Source organism: Mixophyes fleayi, chromosome 1 (genome assembly GCF_038048845.1).
Source record: "Mixophyes fleayi isolate aMixFle1 chromosome 1, aMixFle1.hap1, whole genome shotgun sequence".
NCBI lineage: Eukaryota > Metazoa > Chordata > Amphibia > Anura > Limnodynastidae > Mixophyes > Mixophyes fleayi.
The window spans coordinates 21,280,297-21,301,878 of NC_134402.1; the positions used below are offsets into that span (position 1 = coordinate 21,280,297).

The following is a 21,582-nucleotide window of genomic DNA, read 5'->3' on the forward strand; positions in this document are numbered from 1 at the left end:
CTGTGCCAGCTCTCCTGCATCATTGTTCCTGAATGCACAAAGTACGGCATTATGGGGGATGTAGTTCATCACTAGGCTCTAGACTACAGTGAGAGTTCAGCCAGATAAAACAACCCGTCTGAAAGATTAACTAACATTTACATGGCTCGCATATACATTTATGGGTAGATGTCTCAAACCGTCTAAAAAGGGAAACTAGAAGTGTTGCCTGTAGCAACCAATCAGATTCTAGCTATCATTTATCTAACACATTCTAGAATATGATAGCTAGCGACTGATTGGTTGCTACGGGCAACACCTCCTCTATTCCTTTTTGGAAGGTTTGATGAATCTACCCCTTGATGGTTATTTGTGAAACTTTCTGTGTAGCCGGAGTTTAATGTTATCCATAAAGACATCAATTAAGTTCTAATATCTAAAAGGTATACTCTGTGGGTTGTGTAATGTTCGGTAAATGTTCACAAACTGCATTATTTCCTGTAGGAATTCCTAAGTAATGGAAGTTATTAGTTCTACAACACTCAACAGCTTTCTCCAGAGCAAAATTCATCATTAGGCCTTCTACCCATTACCTGGATAATTCATTCATTTAAATTTAATTCAAAGGCTGGAATGATTCACTGCATCAATTTAACCTCTTCAGAGCACTGTTTCCTCAGCAATAATGCAGATAAATTAAAATTATTATTTTCTATTAAATCAGATCATTTCGGTAAGATGAATTGATGTTGCGTTCAGTCTGCTGGTGCCATTTTGTTGAATCTTGCTATGAGTGTTTCGGCCATTTTGTAATCTAAGAATGCATTTCCCATTAGTGGTAGTCATGGGCAGGCTAGGCCGGTCCCACAGTGGGCTACTTTGGGCTAAGTGACTGGACCACCTGCATTTTTGTCCTTTAAAATAAGCTGCTGAGTCGAAACTTGCCCCCCAGACTAAAATTTGCCAGCCATTCCTTGGTGGTAGTTGTGAAATCTACATATGTAATACTCTGCAAATCACAGGTATATTACTGTATGCACTAATTCAGAAAACTACAGTTCCCCAGAGTGCCTCTGGGAAGTTAAATGCAAATTGCGTTGGACATTTTGGAGTGGGGAAACTGCAATGAATGAACTAGAAGGTTCCAAGAGTATCTTGGGGGAATGGGGAGGAGCCAAATAAGGACTGTTAGAGACTAATGGATGTTTTGGTGTGAAGTGTGCTATGAAGGCTGCCTGTGATAATGGAGGACCTTCCCACAAAGAACCAATGAATGCTATTGCTTTATCCTGAGGGATTTTTGCAGCTAAGACTTAAAAGCCAGCCTATAAGGAAACATCTTTGAAGAAACAGGAAAAGTCCTAGCTTGCCAGTGCCTATCAGATGTCAGCATATGAAGACAGATAAGTTCATGATGTATTTTCCTTTGCAATGTTCAAGTTATTAAAACAAATGAGACAACAAGCTGTGTGATTAAAACCTCTGCTATTAAGTGATTATACTGCTGTCTGAAGGGACAGTTTATTCCAGCCAAATCTGATGTATTTAAAGTTACCTGCAAGCTGATGCAGTATGCAAGGGACATAGAGAGAGAAATCATTTGTCACAAGAGTTTGTCTATATTGCATCAAAATCTTGATTCTATTGTGAAACTGCTTATAAATGGTTGCAGCAGAGAGAATTGCAAGTTGTTGAACCCTACAGTTGCTGGGAGAGAGCTGCTTATTTCATTAGATGGATTGCTAAGTGGACACTAAGTCCATCACACTGGAAATTGTTTATTGTGCAGAATTGCTATTGTTTACAGATCTCAGGAGTTGCGCATGTGTCAAGTCGATTACTGATTTCACCTTGTACAAGTAAACTTCGCTTAAACCTATGGGTTATACTTTATTCCCTTGGGTTTTGTATATCGTTAAGTTAACCTAGTCTATAGTCATTTCTTCTAGAGCATATAACCTGAACCAGCTGGATTACTCCTTGTTGCATCTTTACTGATTTTTGTGTGATAAGTATGATCTGTATAATTGCACTAAAAGTACTGTGATTGATTGGTCTATATTATTTGCCGCTGTAGCATTTAGTGTAATGGTCTAATTTACTTGTAGCAACCGGTTGTCTCCTAAAGTATCTATCTAGTGAAATTCATTTCACTGAAGTCTGTACCTAAATTTAAAGTGGGATATATTTATTCAGTGACCTATGTGTTGTGTTGATTTATGTTTTCATATTGTTGAACCAAGATTCCTAAAATGTTACTTATTTTGTGACATGTTGAATAACATTGCATGTTAATGGTATCGTGGTATTACTTCCCTACACATACACTACTTATCTGCTACTGTGGTAAAGCCTTATGCCACAAGCAAAGAGAACAAACCCACAAGTTTGTGCAGTTTTAGCCGTGTGTTCCTTGTAGTATTCCAACATTACTGGGGGGACCTTTGCATCTTACCGTACCACCAGGCCTCTGGAATCCATCCTAACACTACCATCCGTCCTGGTACAGAGAGGCCTCATTTACCAAGTGCAAAATCCTACCCGGAAGACTCCTGAATTCTGGGTAGGTCTCCCGAATTCCCGGGAGAATGGGCCATTCTCCCGCTGTGGGCAGGATGTAGTTAATAGGGCTGCACTGGACAATGAACTTTTACCTCTATGGTTCATATCTAAAAAAATAAATGTTAGAGTTTAGTGGTCCTTTAAATAACTGAGAGTGTGGCCACACCAAACTGTTGTGAAACAATTGCCAGGAACAAAACATTTGATTTCTGTAAGGAAAAGTTTGATTCAGACATTTATAGTCAACGAGTAAACTCATAGTTGCCTACTCTCCCGGAATGTCCGGGAGACTCCCGAATTTTTCTCAGTTCTCCTGGACTCCCGAGAGAGCAGGCAAAAATCCCGGATCCAGCATCTCCCCGTTGTTGTAGATGGTGGGGGCGGGGCGAACCGCGGCATCGTGGTCCCGCCCCCTGCTACGATTGGCCATAATTTCTCATGATTGACAGGGGCGGAGCCTAACGGCACATCCCCACGTGGCCACGCCCCCTTGACCGTCCCGGGCGGCTGGCTTTAAAAGTTGGTAAGTATGAGTAAACTTATTTGTGAACTGCATAGAGGTGTTTGTAGGACCTGTGTACAACATTTCACGCAGAGATGTCACAGACCTGACACAGTTTTAGCTGGGGGGCAGCCAAACCTTCTGTTTAACAAAGGGCAGAAAGTCAGAGGTATTGGGATCATTTGTCACACTCTTACATGGCATCTTCTCAGCGTCTCCCTGGACCCGACCAAACGCAGCTTGTTTTACTAACTGGAGATTTCTGTAGCTCGGGGAGTGAAGGATTCACCTGAAGTGAACCATGTCCTTTATTTATCTTTTTTCTCTTTCCTATTTCCGAAGCTTTTCTTAGTTTTTAATATTGAACCAGACAGGGCAGAAATAATGACATTGACCCTTCACGCTAGCTTCGAAAAAGTGCTGTGCTGGGTTTGTTATTATTTATCCCATTTGGTAATGGTCACAAACAAGGTCAAAAATACCCTTTATAAAAGTGTTTGAATGTCCCAGTCCAGTAAATATATTGATTTTTTTTTAACAGCCAGTTCTGAAGCTTATTGCAAGGACAAACTGGCAGATGAAGAAACCTGCAGTGGACTTTTCTTCTACTGCAGATCGTCTTCTGGTAAATAGGCCACAACAAAATGGCTGATTAGCAGGTTCCATCTTGAGAGTTGCAGCACCTAACTGTGATTTTATTTTTTTATCAGGCATACTTTGATTTTTCCAGTAATTTCTTGATACAAAATGCCATTACACATAACCTAGTACAGCAGAGACTGGTACATACGTCACGACTTTCAGTTCCGCAGGACAATGGTGTCCGGGTGTTGGATGGCGGCCCTTAGTCACTCTGTCCACCCAGAAAATGTGGTAATTGTTGGTTTTTACAACATATCCTAACAATATATCTGTAAGTTTACTGTGTTACCATTTTCCAATTTAACCACTCGCTTGGGATGGGCTGAGAACGAAAATATGATATTTCAGACTGAGAAGTGTGGATGAATTAATGATGAACAAAAATAATGCGGACGGTTTGGCTGCCTGGCTCTATATATCGCTCCCTTAGTATGTTTTTAATATCTGGTGTTTAAGAGATAATGGGGATGGAAATGTGAGTCAAAAATACATGTGGTCATTTGGGATCAACTAATATTTCCTAAAGTTTTTCACACTATTTGAAAGTTGCTTTATAAAAGCACTGAGTAGTTTGTAGCCTAAGTAATTGACTGTATTAACTAAGTCAGTATAGTGAGCAATATTTTACTTTACATTTACACTGCTGAAAGAAAAGATATAAAGCTCACCCCTGTTCAGCCGCATCACATAGAGGGAAATGTTGATAAAATTGCAGTTTGCACCTCCACATACATAATAGAATTTGGGGGGGGGGGGGTGGTACCAGTCCACCCTACTGCGGCACTCAACCTCATACCTCCCAACTGTCCCAATTTTGACAGAACCTCACAATCCGCAATCTGCTAGAGGAATGGAGCTAACCAAAAGTGGGTTGAGATTGTAATCCAATTAGAGATGCTCAGGCTCGGTTTTCTGAAAACCGAGCCCACCCGAACTTAGGGGATCCGAGTAGTCTCGCGAGCCGGCTCGTTACTTTCGTGAGTCCTCGGATCTGAATCGAAGCAAAATCGTTGTGTTGTTGGATCTCGAGGGTTTTGGATTCCATAAGTACCTCCCTCCCCAGGAGATCCAGCACCATTGCTCACACAGAAACAGGAGGGGTAGCAGTGTTCTTGTCACTCTCCAGTCTCCAGTGCCATTGCTCAGTGCCATTGCTCACACAGAAACAGGAGGGGTAGCAGTGTTCTTGTCACTCTCCATTGCTCAGTGCCATTACTCACACAGAAACAGGGGTAGCAGTGTTCTTGTCACTCTCAATTGCTCAGTGCCATTACTCACACAGAAACAGGAGGGGTAGCTGTGTTCTTGTCACTCTCCATTGCTCAGTGCCATTACTCACACAGAAACAGGGGTAGCAGTGTTCTTGTCACTCTCCAGTCTCCAGTGACATTGCTCAGTGCCATTGCTCATACAGAAACAGGAGGGGTAGCAGTGTTCTTGTCACTTGACAAAAATTGACTGAAATGATTAGAAATTAATGTTATTGAGGTTAATAATAATGTAGGAACAAAAAAAGAGCCAAATTATGTGATTTCAGCAAAAAAAATAGGGATTTTAGAAAAATATTGGGATCCAAAAACAAAACACGCGAGAGCGGTTTTGCCAAAACCAAAACACGAAGTTAATCCAGATCCAAAACCAAAACACGGGGGTCAGTGAACATCTCTAAATCAAAGCGCTTTTCTCTCGGGTGTTTCATCTCACAGATGTATTAAAGTGAGATTTTAGGTAAAATCGCCAGAGATGTGGTTCTGTCAAAATCACCATTTCCAAAATCGCTAGTTTGCCACTCCAGCTATACAAGTCTCAAATGTATAAAGCTGCGATTAAGCAAACTTTCCCAAATTTGCTTTAAAAATCGCCAGATACAACACACTGCTTCCTAGCAGCGTGATTAGTAAACACATCCCTGTTACACTGTCCTGTCTATAGAGCCAGAGGTCCGGCAGCTGCCAAAGGTGCTGGACAGCCTGGGGTTGGTTGTCATTATGGCAGGGGGACCCCTGCCATGTGTCCCCCTGCTATAGTGCCACCCACGCCGGCTGGTTTGCCTAGTGCTGGTTGCGTGAAAATCGGTGGGACCCCATGCCAAATTTTTCCCCAAGTTTCATGTAACCAGCAGTAGGCTGGAAGCACTAGGGTTAATAGTGATGGGACGGGGGGACCCAACGCATTTTTTTTTTTATTTTTTACATTTATCTATTTTTACACTTTTGACAGCTGCCGGACCTCTGGCTCTATAGACAGATAGTGTAACAGTTAGCTAAACACGGGAGTGTTTGAACTCGCAGTAAATCGCCAGATATGACCAGCGATTTTGAAGATCAGAGTAAAAATCGCAGCTTAATATATCTGGTGACTTGAGGACTAAAATCGCGGGTTGTTCTCCGTGATTTGCCACGATTTTAAATAGCTGAAAAAAACGGAGCTTGATACATTTACCCCCTAGTGTGTGTGTGTGTGTGTATGTATTTGTGTATGTATGTGTGTGTGTGTATGTATGTGTGTGTGTGTGTGTGCGTGTGTGTGTGTATGTATGTGTATGTATGTATGTATGTATGTATGTATGTATGTGTGTGTGTGTGTGTGAAAGTTTACATCACATTCATTTTTCATTGTGCAGGGTAGAAAAAAAACACATTTTGCTCCTTTATAAGTAGATGCATGTTTGAAAATATTTCTTTAATGCAGCAGAGAGGCTGCACGAGAGCGTAATAGCTTTACAAGTGATAATGAAGTGAGCAAATGTAGCCATATGTAACAGCTTGGAGATCTGCCAGCGCCAGCGAGCGTGTCCTTTCATAAAGGGGAGAGAAGAGCCGCTGCACAGAATGTGGAGTGGGGCAGGGTGATTGTGCCGTAAATTAGTCTTTTCAACCCTCAAGAACAATTTAAGGATAATCAGAACAGGTCAGTGTGTCTTTATCTGAGATTACATTAGCAAGAAGAACAGCGGTATTAACCTCAAGTCAATGTCTCTCACAAGAAGGGGGGGGGGCTGTAAGCATTTTGCCCACCTGCGGATATCGCGCCTGACTGACGCGTTTTGTTGTCTCGCGGGCAGAGTTTAACCCTTTTACTGCTGCTGGCAAGCCGTGTTTCAGTATGCCTGTGCTCGTATTTATTTCCAAACAACAAGCAATTTGTGACTTCAATTTTTTTTTACCTGAGGTTCAGCTCAAAAATTACTTTAAAATCAATGGAAAAATATGTTTGGGAGGGTTATTTTCCTGCTGCAATTAAAAAAAAAAGAATATAAACATTTGATTTGTTGCTATGAGCAACACCACCCTTTTTACGTGGACGCCAGTTTAGTAAATGTCCCCTGGTGATCACATTTAACAAGTTTCGTCACCATTACCCTCGCAGCGGTTCCCATTAGAGGTCACAAGGATTTGCTGTTGCCACATTAATATCCAAAATGGACCTGTGCTTTTAATCCCTTTGTCATTTAAATTCCACCTAAAAATGTGAACACCTAGGTTGTCGGCAAGTAGGTTGTCAAGGCCACTCCCCTGTGAACGACCCATTCATGAGAACGGGAAGGTCATGCGGTAGCAACATTGACTTCCCCGGTATTATGTCCGATTTGATCTGCTGGACAGGACTGCAGAAAAGTCATCTGTTATATTTTATTTTCTCTCATTTAATTACACCCAAAATTAAAACTTTATCTTTGGTTGAAATCAGCCTTCAAGGTGGTATTTTATTTTCTATAAATAGAGATTAATGTTACTAGATAATATAAGCTACATTTTCTATTTTGCTGTAAGCGCAAGATGCTGGAACTGATCAATAAACATGTAAATGCAATATATATGGGGGGAAAAACGAAGGCACATTTTCATTTTCATTTTTTCCAATGAGAAAAGTTGTACATTTTGCAAATAAAAAAAAGGTGCATTAAATAGCAGAGTATAAAAAAGTCAGTGCTTGTTAGAATGGGGGTTATAAAAATTCAGCTAACCATAAATAATTGAGGCTTTAGTGTTTTATGGGAAGGAAGTCATTATTGCTTAAATACCTTGCTCTTTCAAAATGTCACAATCCAGGAAGGGTAAGCATAGACAAAGGGATTTTGAAGGCAAAAGCAGCTAAAAAGTATAAATCAATCTCGTTTATTTCCTTTTTTCAAAAAAAAAAAAAGAATAAATTTTAATTTATGAAGCAATACTTATAAAAACTCGAGCTGTGAAATAAAAGGCACTTATCTCCTGTGACATCGGCATTGGGAAGGAAGTTGAAGATCAGTGTGTCCTGGTACGTCCTATCTGTTTCCAGCCAATCACAGCAGCAGAGGTCACCTAAGACGACCGTATTATTGTCCTTAGCGCTCTCTGTCTTTTTTCAAACTTTATACCTTAATTCACTTTAACGAGTCAATCCTGACGGACAGAGAGCAAACATTGTTACGCATTTAAATTATAGTATGAGTCTGCTATATGTTTTGCAAAATGACATTCGTTGTGTGGAAGATGGCAGCAGTGGAACGCCAACATTCAAATAATGGGCCCGATTCATTAAGGAGCGCAATATGAACGAAACATGCACACAGGTAGGCCCATATTCAAGTACTAGCGGATTTCAAGAAACGTTCAGCTATGAGTCTAAGTACGTTCTAATGAAAATCCTGCCTGGACTTTTATATGCACTTATCGTTTGGCAGAGTATTCACCGGGAGCCAAGAGTCGAGCTTTCAAACACTTGTGCTCTGCACTCACACCTACTTGCCGTATGTAGAACAGACAGAACAGACTGCAGGCTGCACACAATGTATATGTGCAATATAAAGTTCTAGCATTATAAATATTAAATATATGAATAACTATTAATCCTGTAATCATTATCTATCTATATATATATATATATATATTGTGAGAAAGTACAGCATTCACAGGAATCCGGCACAGGTTTGCTGAACCATTTAGCTGTTTATTAGCAGTTGTCAGGATGGTAAACAGCTCCAATGCTGGTACAGCAATCATATCCACTAACAGTACACGAAAATCCCCACCACCTACATCTGGCTAGACATTACTTCCCTGTCTGCAAGCCGGCCACTTACTGGCATTGGTTCCACCCACACATATAGACAGTGTCTTTATTCTCCACCCCAAGCACTACAAACAAATCACAACAAACCAATCACACCCATGTGGAACACCTGTGTGTGTGTGTGTGCTAAAAGAGGATCCCAGGAAACCGTTAACCCTGTCTGCAGCCTGCTGCTGCAGACTGGCTGCGTTTTTATCACATCCCTTATAGGGGAACTGTGGCAAAGAGGCATATTTGCCACAATATATATATATATATATATATATATATATATATATATATATATATATGACATTCCACCATATACACCTACACCTCCACTGTATACGCATCTAATATCATTATCAATTGGCAATTACACCTGCCCTGTAGCCAAAACTTGTGATACGGCTGAAAACGCATACCTAAGAGATAGCCAGAGCTTGGATCAGCAACATGTGTCTGTGTTTACCCTTGGTACCCCCTTACTGCATCTGGGCTACTTCATCCCCTTCCCATCCCCGTGCCCCACTTCAAATCGTAGTCAGTAAGTGTCATTTGCATGTGGACATGAATTGTGTGCAGTTGCGTTCACTAGGTGAACTCAACTTTCATACAATGATATTTTCCTGTCAGGTTACTGTTGTTGTTTTTAGCATAGACAAACCAAGGAAGGGAGGGGGGTTCATAGTGCCTGGAAACCCCCCTCCAAGCCTGGGACACTGTATAATTGAGGTGCCTGGACCCTGCCCCAACTTCACACGCCTCTGCTTAGAAAGGGAGAACTATGTGCACCTAACAGTAGTGCACGCAGCATTGCCCATGTATATTATAGGGATAGGAAGAGCTGGAGAGCAGCCAAGCACTGTCTAATATTATAGCCATGCCCCCATGCATGCTGGTCATGCCCACTGGCGGCGTGGTGTGGAAACCCCCCTCTACAAATCCTGCATTTGCCCCTGTTTAGATACCATAAAGTATCTACTTTGTATATAGAGTTGTATCCTACGCACAGGCCTGAGCATGTCAAGGTCGAGGAAAATAAACAAATCTGTCTGGATAAAACATTCCCTGAAGGTGCAGTTCTGCTTTAAGCATGAGGACTGCATGTAGATTATTCAGCAGTGCTAGATATAGATATATATTTTTGAAACTGTTGACTCAGTGCGTCTGTTTCACAAGTGGGACTTCAATTACCCATAATGTCACCTAATGTACCTCTATAATACAACTGAGCTAAAAGATGGCATTGTGAGGCAAAGTTGTGGGGTCCACTTAAGTTGGGTACACAGTACAGAGATTTCAGCCAATTATCGGGCCAATCACACGATAAACGACTGTTCTTCCCGATACCGCATTAGTGTGTACACTCCAACGATGAACGATTTCCATTCCAAAGCACATTGAATCCTTTCATTTGATTTTTTAAACAGACTAAAAATCTCGTTCAATGGTTGAACGATGTCGTTCCCATTCTGCAGTGTGTTCTTGCTCAGCACCGGCAGCATCCATAGATCTCTATGGAGTGTGCAGAGTCACCATCTTTTCAGCCGATGGTTATGACAGATGAAGAGCACAGATCTGAAGGTAATTCTTGTAAAGCCTGTATAGCGTCTACTCATGAATCGGCCTGCTGATCTGGACTGTCAGTTTTTGGTAAAATCGATAATGATATCGCACCGGGATAAATTTTCTGTAGTGTGTATCCAGCCTTATTCAGGTTAGGTGGTATCTCTGATTGCTGGATGAAAAGACATCGCTATCCAATCATGGGTTATCTTTCTCAGGAGCGGAACCACTAGTAGAATATATTTATTTTTATAATACACATGGAACATGGTACAGGTGGGGTCATGGAGATCTGTAGTGATGGAGAGTTTGTGGGTGAGGGCCTGCGTGTAGGTCGAGCATGTCTTTACCTCCTGTTCTTCTAAACCATTTCACATTATCACCACTGTCTCCATTCCAGGTGTAGTTTGGAGAAATATCCCAGAACCCTCTGCTCTGTACACAGCCCATTTAGTTCTACAATTGCCTGTTTCTCTCTGTGTTTGTCCATCCTTTGCTCCCGTCTCCGGCTGTAATGACCCGCGAGCACAATTGATGGGCGACACAATTGGCACTGACAGGAATATTTTAAAAGCTTTTAAACCTGATATAAAGAGGGAAGTTTTTTTTTCCTTGTGGAGTCAGCACGGCCCATCTATCAGCATTAGGCATCAAACAGTTACACTAAACAGAGATGACATTTTGAATATGAGTAAGAGCTGCTTAACTTTTTAATTCCATTTTATGATGCCTTAGACCTCAAGTCTTTTATTATTGTCTTGTAGCAAGATTAGGCGCAGTGTCATTTAATTCTTCAGCCCTTGGGCAAACGGGGATTGAGACAATATCCCTTCTTTAAAAAAAAATAATAAAAAAAATGAAAAAAAGCTCCATTAGAAACCGCTTGAATAAAGCAAACGTTAGTTTTTTTTGCAGGCTGGGAAATTGTGTATTCCTGCAAATAAGTATTTTAATCCCAGTATAAATCACTCCGTAATGATAATGTTCTCTTGTCATACAGGGGGAAAAAAAATTACAGTATTCTTGTGAAAATCAGTAACAGTTTTGTTCAATATGCAAATAATATTTTTAAATAGATATGTTTTTACCGCTTTACTTTTCAATCCAACGATTGTCTTGTGCGTCGTATCATTTGTGACAGAGCAGGTGCTTCTCGCAAGCTGCAGCCAAGGAGATCATCTCCAAAATGGATTTAAATTGCAGCCGGCAATATTATATAAAATATTCCGTTAGGAAAATCTAGCATACAGTATTACACCAAATGCTTAAAGCGGTATCATGTCTGTTTACATGCTAGCACAGTATATATATACATATATATATGAATATATATATATATATATATATATATATATATATATATATATATAACTGGAAAGTGTTTTAAAATCTTAGCAACTGTAGTGTACACTCAGCAGCCACTGTATTAGGTACACCTGCTCTTTAATGTAAAATATGTAATCAGCCTATGGCCATTAAAGCATGCAGACATGGTAAAGAGGTTCAGTTGTTGCTCAGCCCAACCACCAGAATGGGGAAGAAATGTGATCTAAATAACTTTGACTGTGGAACGATTGTTAGTGCCAGACGGGGGGGTTTGAGTATCTCAAAAGCCGCCGATCGTCTGGGATTTTCATGCACAACATGTTGAACTTTGAAGTGAATGGTCTGAGCAGCAGAAGTCCACACCAGGTTCCACTCCTGTCAGCTATGATCTGGAAACCGAGGCTACAGGGGTCACAGGCTCACCAAAACTGGACAGTCAATGATTGGAGAAATGTCTGATGAATCTCAATTTCTGCTGAGACGTGCAGATGGTAGGGTCAGAAGATGGTATAAACAACATGAATCCATGGATCCATCCTGCCTTGTGTCAATGGTGAGTGGAATGTTTTCTTGGCCCACATTAGGCCCCTTAAAACTGATTGAGCGGTCTTCCTGAGTATTTTTGCTGACCATGTGCTTCTTTATGGCAACAGTCCACCCATCTTCTATTGGCTACTTCCAGCAGGATATCACACTATATCACAAAGCACACATCATCTCAAGCTGGTACCACTAATATGACCTCCACAGGCACCAGGTCTCTATAGAGCACCTTTCAGATGTGGTGGAACGAGAGATTCACAGCCCACAAATCTGCAGCACCTGCGTGATGCTATCATGTCAGCTAGAACCTCTAAGGAATGATTCCAGAACCTTGATGAATCCAAGCAATGAAGAATTCTGGCTGTTCTATGGTACAAAGGGGGGATCCTTCCTAATACTAGAAAGATCTATCTACTGAGTGTAGACGTCTTTAATTCTCAACCCACAGCTTGCAAATCACTATCTTTTCTTTTCCTTTCCATCTCTACTTTATGTGTATTTCTGTTGAAAACAGATTTTTTTATGACACATATAACTCCCAACAACAATATATCATATTTGCCAACTTTTTCTTGTTGGCTTCAGGGAGATCCCAGGGGAGGTGAGCGTGCGGGGGCTGGGCTTGACAAATCAGATAATTTTGGCCCTGCCCCCTAAACGATTGCCACAATTTTGACCAATACAACAGGGGCTTAATGAGGCAAAATCGCTCCATCATAGCCCCGCCCCCTATCTATTTTAGGGGACTAGAACCGGGAGGTTGCCCTGCTCTCCCGGAACCCCGGGAGATCTCCCAGAAATGCGGTAGTCTCCCGGACATTCCGGGAGAGTAGGCAACTATGCTAAAGAAAAGCAGCTAATGAATCTCTAGAGACTGAAGTGTCTTTTCCTTTCTGTCTCCATTTATGAAGTCATGTTGTCTTACCTGTCAGTCTTTGATTAAATCTTGGTCTCCATGAAAATGGCCACCTCCTTAGGCATCAATACATGGACATAGGACACAATTTCTGAACTGTGTCATCATGCCACAGATGGCGAAGCCAACCACGTCTTGTACTGGCTCAGCATCCGGGAGAATGCCAGACTCTTCAGGGAGTGAGGGAGATCAGCCCTATTTCAGGGAGTCTCCCTGACATTCAGGGAGAGTTGGCAAGTATGCAATACATTTACTTGTGTGGGTCTCTCGTGATGGAGATGTCTTAAGGATAATGCGGTTATGAGTAGATCGTGTAGCTGGCAAGGCAACATAATTAAGATGCAGTGTTGCAGTTTCATAGGATCATCACGGCAGCGCTTAACCTGCTCAAGATTTTTTGAAACTCTGTCAACAGTATAAAGTTGTCGTTAGTGCTAGCAACCAATCAGATTGTATAATGTCCCCAATCGCTGCTCTAATAAGTCAGTAATAATAACAATACGGTATAACCGCAAAACATCTGATTTTTCTGTGCTATGATCATCTCAGTGTCCCACATGCAGTACTTCTAAACTTCAATGCCCAAAACAATGCTGACATTACAATAGGTGACATTCTGCTGAATACATCTTGCTCCTGGAATTCAGATGTAAATGATCATTTTATGATTTTAATAAACATTACCGTCTATGGCGAAATGCTACCGCCGCCTAAAACTTACATAACAATCACATGCAAATTTAAATGCAAAGGTTAGGTCCAGGACAGATGACTCATTTTTATATCCACACAGAAGTAATTATGTAGTGAGAGTTCAGGATTTTCAGTCAGCTTCGGACTTATAAAGAGCAAATGAGATGTATCTCATTGCAGGAACTTTTATGGATAATGCAAAGTATTTTAAAACGGTCTCCGCAAAGTGCTTTGATCAGGGCACACTTGTGCATTTAGTCATTACCCGCCGAGTGCCGTATTTGTGTTCTGTTCTCCACTCACTTTGTTCAAATATTTGCCTGCAAACCTTTAGAAAATGATTCAATGTGTTTTCAGCAATTTCCGCACAACTTTACTGAGAAATATTGTGTGGCAAGTCCAGAGCTTGGCAGGAATTGCTAAGAAGAAGAACACTTTCCTCATTCTCTTCCAATTTCCCAATCTGCAGTGATTATTCATTGATTGTGAATAGAAAAGGGTGAAGTGGTGGTGACATTTTGCACATGTTTAATTTCATAGTGGTACCGGCCGTTTCTCAGAGGTACAAAGTACCAGCAACATAATCCTCGAGTTCGGCGTACGCTATCACCTTTTTTTGCCTATTATCCCAGAATGTTCAGGAGACTCCAACATTCCAAGGACTTCTTCTGGACTCCCAGGACTGTAGCCTGTCCTCCCGGATCCTTCCTCTACTTCTTGTATGGAGGGCGGGCCAGGCTTTGATGACATGATTAATGTCACCGGTCCTCACAAGACGGGTCCTGGCGATATGATCATTGCATCATTGAGCTGTAATTCAAATCATGTCGTCACACCCCGTGCACTTGTCCCTTGGACCTTCCGTACAGGAGCTCTTGGAGAGGAGGCTATAAAGCAGGAAAGTATGGCTGCACAATTCCACTGAATTTCTAGTCTATGAATAGAACTGGGGCAACGGCAGTTAAAAACGTGCTGTCAGGCGCTGTTCCTCTTACGTGTCCGGAACGGCCGCCTGTCATGTGTCTTGCTCAATCTGGTTGCCGCGGCAACCAAACACGATGCTTCTGAATTCCCTGCTGGCTCTTCCATGCATTTGGATCTTCAGCGGTGCCCTATGATGCGACACCACCAACGCTAATAATTGGCACAGGGCACTATTTAAAGCTGTCTCTGGCACCATGCTGGAGTATTAGGTCCGCCAGCTCCAAAGTTCCAGTGTATTCATTTCCGATCTTCTGTGTATGACCTAGGCTTCTCCAGACCATTCTCCTGTTTGTGCCTTTGGTACCAAATCCTGCTTGTTTGACCACCCTTCTGGAATCCTCCTTGTGTACTGTGTTGCCCGAACGTTACCGACTCGGCTGGCCTAGACCACTCCTTCTGGATACCCCTGTGTATCTCTGCTGCCCGTTCATTGCTGATCCGGCTAGACAGACTACCCTCTATTTTCTGTATCTCGCTGGCGGTTCAGTGGAAGGACCGCAATCTGCACGTCTCCCGCAGCAAAACTCATACCTCCTTGTGGGGGTCCCTGGAGAAGACCGGAGGCGCGTTAGACTCCCACTAGAGCTGTGCCAATGCCGGCAGGTACATTCCAGTATCTCAAGAACTGTGACATGTGCCTAGTTTTGCATTTTAATATTGAATATTTCGTGAAAATTTCACTTACGTCTCACTACTTGTATTGGTGTCTGTGCTCAGGGATTAAGCACCCCGGTCTATGATACCATAGACAATAAGGACTATTGTCTTCTTCAGGGACTTGATGGTACTGTCTCAATTTTTCTGCAACGATTATGTGAATAAATGTCACCGCTGAAATTCTCTGCAAATATGTTTACAAAGACATCCATGAAAGGTTACTGGTGGATGTCTCACTGGGGGTTATCATCTAGTAAATCGCTGCTGACGGTGACTCAGCCTAGTAGATAAGACCCTACTGGACAATGCAGCTTTTTGGTGCCCTGTGTCACAGCGCATTTGTGCTTTTAGCATCATGTTATTAAATCCATTATTCCATAGGCAGCAGCTTCGTCAGCCATATGAAACACTGGGAAAGGTAAGGAGACAGTACAGAAAATATTCCTCAGATGAGCTAGGTGTGATGTGTGTATTGTATGTTTGTCTACGACTTGTGGTCAGTTTGCAGGAGAATCTAAATCCCCTGTTAACATAGGCAAACCGAGGGGGGGGGGGGTTCCTAGTGCCTGGAAACCCCAAGCCTAGGGAGCTGTATAATTGAGGTGGCTGGACCCTGCCCCCGCTCGCTTGAAAGGGAGAGCTGCATGCACCTAACAGTAGTGCACGCAGCATTGCCCATGTATATTATGGGGATCGGAACAGTTGTAGATCCGCCCACTGGCGGCGTGGTGTGGAAACCACCCTCTACAAATCCTGCGTTTGCCCTTGGTACCCTAGATTCTAAGATCTACCTGGATCATGCAGCTTTCTGGCATGGTCTGTGTAATATTGATGATTTGATTGTCAAATGCACCAGGGCTGTTATATCTGGTTCAATGAGCATGAGTTGGAGAAGTCTTGTGGAAATCTGCTCTTGCCTCAGTTACTGCTCTCTGCACAAAAAAAATAACAATTTAGAAGGCAGGAAGGATGATGCTTATTTTGTTGCAAGAGTCACATTCTTTTTCTTAAAAGCCAGGTAAACTCTTTAGCCTCAGAGGTACAAGAAACTCGTCACAAAAATGTTCTTTTATTTGTACGAGTTCCTCCGAAGTCACTTGAGGTTTCTTCCTCTGCAACAACCATTCCATGTTTCTGATTTCTTTTATAGCAAAGCAGTGGAGACTGCGCTTATTCAACTTTAAATATATATATATATATATATATATATATATATATATATATGTGCATTGCATTCCGAATTTATCTCACCTTTTGTTATCCCTCAAGCCTGTACCATCTTGTATCAGGTCTTCCTTGGCTTCAGGAACAAGCCCCAGTCTTTGATTGTTCTGGCTTGGATTTCCATAAATTCTTAAATTCAAGGAGCCCTTGATGATCTTTTCGGATGATTTTAGCTGAATGTCATCATATTTATCCTCCACAATATTATGAAGTTTCTGATGTCTCCTTAAGTAAAAGGCTGGATTTCCACAGCCTAACTACCCATACGATTGCCCTATTGACCTTGTTCCCAGAATCTTGCCACTTCATGGTAGGATGTAGACACTCTCCTTCCTGATGGTCTGCTGGCAGGGTTTCTGGTCGATTCCTGCTACATGTATCCCAGCGGCGGGCAGCATGGGCTCATTCTGGCTGTGAGATGTCTGAATCGGGGAGCATGGTGGCTCAGTGGTTAGCACTTCTGTCTCCCAGCACTGGGGTCATGAGTTCAATTCCCGACCATGGCCTTATCTGTGTGGAGTTTGTATGTTCTCCCCGTGTTTGCGTGGGTTTCCTCCAGGTGCTCTGGTTTTTTCCAACACTCCAAAACATACTGGTAGGTTAATTGGCTGCTCTTAAATTGCCCTTAGTGTCTCTCTGTATGTGTTGGTTAGGGGACTTAGATTGTAAGCTCCAATGGAGCAGGGACTGATGTGAGTGAGTTCTATGTACAGCACTGCGGAATTAGTGGCACTATATAAATAAATAGATGATGATGATCTGGATCTGCACTATCTAGGCCACTGCACCATTAAAGCCGTGGCTCTCCAGGCAAGGTACCATCTATATCTCGACCTCTGCTAGGCACCTTCTACATTCGGATCTCTACACCATCTTGGCCTCTGCGCCATCTGTACCACTCCGGTAGGTAGGTCTCTGCACCATCTAGGCCTCTGGAACTTCTAAGCCCTTGCACCACCTATGCCTGCTGTTTCCTCGGACTCATGGTGCCCTCGCAAGACTGATGCCTCCAACCTGTCCTGTTACCCCCTCAAGGCCTTTGTCCCCCTCCCTTTAATATATTGACCTGGCCCCTCCAATAAGGCTGGTTACATCCATCTTTGCCCATCCCACTCCCACCATACAATACTGACACTGACATTACATATCTCATCCAAAATCTTCATGCCCAATCCCTTACATTCCTCATGCATACATTTTGATCAGTTTGTTGTCTATTGATATGCTTGTGATATTAGCAGAAATGTTTTAGTGCAGTATAAAACCTCTTACATATATCTATCTCTCCATCTCCTAAAAATATTGAAATACATTTTAAATATACTACAAGAAAAGTTTGAAGTTGAAGTTGAAGTTGAAGCTGATTTAATTACCTACTTTTGGAGCACCTTTTGAAATAATTATGAAGATACATTTTCAAAGCAATATCTTGAAGAGCTTTTCGATACTATAACATTTAGCAAAAATTCTAAATTCTCAGGGGGTCTCACTGTATCACAGTGTTTTTTGTTCTCTATTTAAACTCAATGGTAAGTATCTTGCAATCTTCCTGAAAGTAGTCTATGATGCTTTCAAAGTCTCTTTTTGCTGCTAGGAAAATCACAGGGAGAAAAGTAAATATATTGCTTTTAACTCTTCCACCGTTTAGTTACAGATCCTGTTTGAGAAGCCGCTTTCAATACGGTAAATGTTCCTGCGACATACATACATTAGCCCTTATATAAAAGCATGATTGGATAAAACCAGAAAAAAAAACAAGCTTTGTTTACGGGCCTCTGACTTTCAAGGTTTACTTGTAGGAGGCTTAAAAGATTAAAATAGGTTTTTCATTGTTCGGTACAAAATAAAATGACAGGTCTGTTGCGTTTCCCCCTTTCTTTGTTGTTCCGTCTCTTGCAGCGTGATACAAAGTTGAGCCATCCAGCATTCTGTATGAATTATTTCTAATACAATGGTTTGACGGGGAACCAGTAAATTACTTACATGAAAGTCAGACTGCACAATAAAATAAATATATCCAATTAACTACTTTTATGCCATTTTAGTCAGCCTGTGTCCAGATAATTGTGTTTGAAATTAATGTTAATGCCTGTAAGGTAGACAGATATGTAACCTGTAATGGTGACTGCATTTGTTACTATTTATAAAGACATACAAATGCAGCGAACTTGTCAATGTGTAGCACTCCACCTGTGGTGGCCCCTGTAGATGGCATGCTGGCACTTGTAGTTCTGCAGTATCTGGTGAAGGACGCATTGCTTATCTCTGATTCACAGTAAAAACTATATTGTTGCAGAACCACATGACGTGGCTTCCTTGGTAGTGTAATTCTGCATAATGACATATAATTGGATACTATCACTATATCAATTTTCTGCCTCTATACTGCTGTACAGTGTAGCTTTTAATATGCAGCGGGGTAAGATGATGTCTGCATACTGCAGTGTGAGCTTTGTATTTGTCCTATCATTAGGCAAACTGAGGCAATTTAGGAATATGGAAATGACAATAACGCTACAGATATTTTCACTGAGGAAAATTTTAACCTCAAAATTGTTCTTTTCTTAATTGTGACTATTACAAGGGATGTATATGTTAGACGTTCCGGGGGTGATTCAATTAGCCGTGAGGTTCTGTAGTATACACATGCAGTAGTGACCTTCGCTCATTTTTGCTCAAATCTCAAACGCAGAAATGTAATGCGCAAGCCTAATACAAAACCTTGCAGATAACTGACTCTCTCTCTCTATGTGCAAACTTAGGGGTATGGGACTCACACTACTTTACCTGGCATTTTTTTTGATCTCTGAATATTAACATGCTCCCAGTGATGTCATATCACATGTCATCAGACTCGCTACCAGCCACTACCCATTGCCTCCAAGCTATTGTATGTAACATAAATAGGATTGACAGGAGATCTGTGGGAAGAGATCTGGTAATAAGATTGACAGGTGGTTTCTGGGAGGAGATGTGGGAGTAAGATTGACAGGAGGTCTCTGGGAGATGATGTGGGAGTAAGATTGACAGGAGGTCTCTGGGAGGAGGTCCAGAAGTAAGATTGGCAGGGGGTCTCTGGGAGGAGATCTGGTAATAAGATTGACAGGAAGTCTCTGGGAGGACATCTGGTCGTAAGATTGACAGGAGGGCTCTGGGAGCAGATGTGTGAGTAAGATTGACAGGAGGTCTCTGGGAGGAGATGTGAGTGTAGCATTGACAGGAGGTCTCTGGGAGGAGATCTGGTAATAAGATTGACAGGAAGTCTATAAGAGGAGATCTGGGAGTAAGATTGACAGGAGGTCTCTGGGAGAAGATCTGGGCATAAGATTGACAGGATGCCTCTGGGAGGAGATCTGGGAGTAAGATTGACAGGAGGTCTCTGGTAGGAGATGTGGGAGTAAGATTGACAGGAGGTCTCTGGGAGGACATGTGGGAGTAAGATTGACAGGAGGTCTCTGGAAGGAAATCTGGACATAAGATTGACAGGAGGTCTCTGGGAGGAGATCTGGGTGTAAGATTGGCAGGAGGTCTCTGGGAAGAGATCTGAAGTAAGGTTGACAGGAGGTCTCTGGGAAGGGATCTGGGACACATACAAAATCAATAGTTCTTAAGACGAATTAATTCTGCAGGCTGATTTAGTAACACAGATGGGGCTGGCAGAATACTCAGCATGGCAAATGATAGCGATGGGCCAACCCCTCTTGGATGACCACATGGGCTACCTTTGTGGACCAACATGGTACAACGAGTTTCTTTACTTGGAATTTCAAATTTGGTGTTTACAGGTAGTTCACAATATGCCATTTGGGTGAGATCCCGATTTAGAAGATTTTGCAAGATGTTGCATCCTACATAGTATTTATGCCTTATCACCATAAATTCTGTACTTGTTACCTCGGTTGGGGTCTGCTGTCAAACAAAATGACTGTTACCATCTACGTTATTTTGTTATTTAAATCCATCATACATATAAAAAAGTGTTTAATTAGATGATTATTAAGCCCAACTTGTCTTTGAGTGCAGCTGTTTACTTCGTGAAAATTGAATCCCGAACTGATGTACTGCATGATTTTTCATGCACAAATGTTATTTTTCTAAATAAAAATAAGCTGGATTTGCATTTGACAGCACAATCTGACAAGAGCCACACATTACGACTGTGCTGCTGGGAGACCCTGCTCCTTCCTCTATATAACTCTCAGTCTGTGGCTTCCTGCTGCCTCCATTCCCCTCCTCACATCATTTCACTTCCCCTGTCACATGCAGCCCTGTCTTGACTAACACATCACTTATCTCCTGATATATTCTGTGCTGATGGGGGACCCTGCTCCTTCCACTGTATAACTCTCAGTCCGTGGCTTCCTGCTGCCTCCATTCCCATCCTCACATCATGTCCCTGTCCTTGTCACCTGCAGCTCTATCCTGACTAACACATCACTCATCTCCTGATATAATCTGTGCTGATGGGGGACCCTGCTCCTTCCACTGTACAACTCTCAGTCCGTGACTTCCTGCTGCCTCCATTCCCCTCCTCATACCATGTCACTGCTCCTGTCACATGCAGCCCTGTCCTCACTAACACATGACTCATCTGCTGATATACTCTGTGCTACTGGGGACCCCGCTCCTTCCACTGTATAACATTCAGTCTGTGGCTTCCTGCTGCCTCCATTCCCCTCCTCACATCATGTCACTTCCCCTGTCACATGCAGCCCTGTCCTCACTAACACATCACTCATCTCCAGATATACTATGTGCTGCTGGGGGATCCTGCTCCTTCCACTATATAACTCTCAGTCTGTGGCTTCCTGCTGCCTTCATTCCCCTCCTCACATCATGTCACTGCCCCTGTCACATGCAGCCCTGTCCTCACTAACACATCACTTATCTCCTGATATACTCTGTGCTGATGGGCGACCCTGCTCCTTCCACTGTATAACTCTCAGTCCAT

General features: G+C 42.2%; 1 protein-coding gene across 3 annotated transcripts in view; it reads left to right on the forward strand.

The window, feature by feature from the left end:
* The window catches only part of CTNNA2 (catenin alpha 2), a 1,470,003-nt gene that overhangs the window by 671,591 nt on the left and 776,830 nt on the right, over positions 1-21,582 (forward strand). Inside the window, exon 1 of one of the 3 annotated variants that reach the window (XM_075192198.1) lies at positions 6,512-6,595. The exons of the other annotated variants lie outside the window; for them this stretch is intronic. The gene's annotated coding sequence lies outside the window, so the exon portion shown is untranslated. Of the gene's footprint in view, positions 1-6,511; positions 6,596-21,582 lie in introns of those variants that run through there. 3 annotated transcript variants of the gene reach the window in all.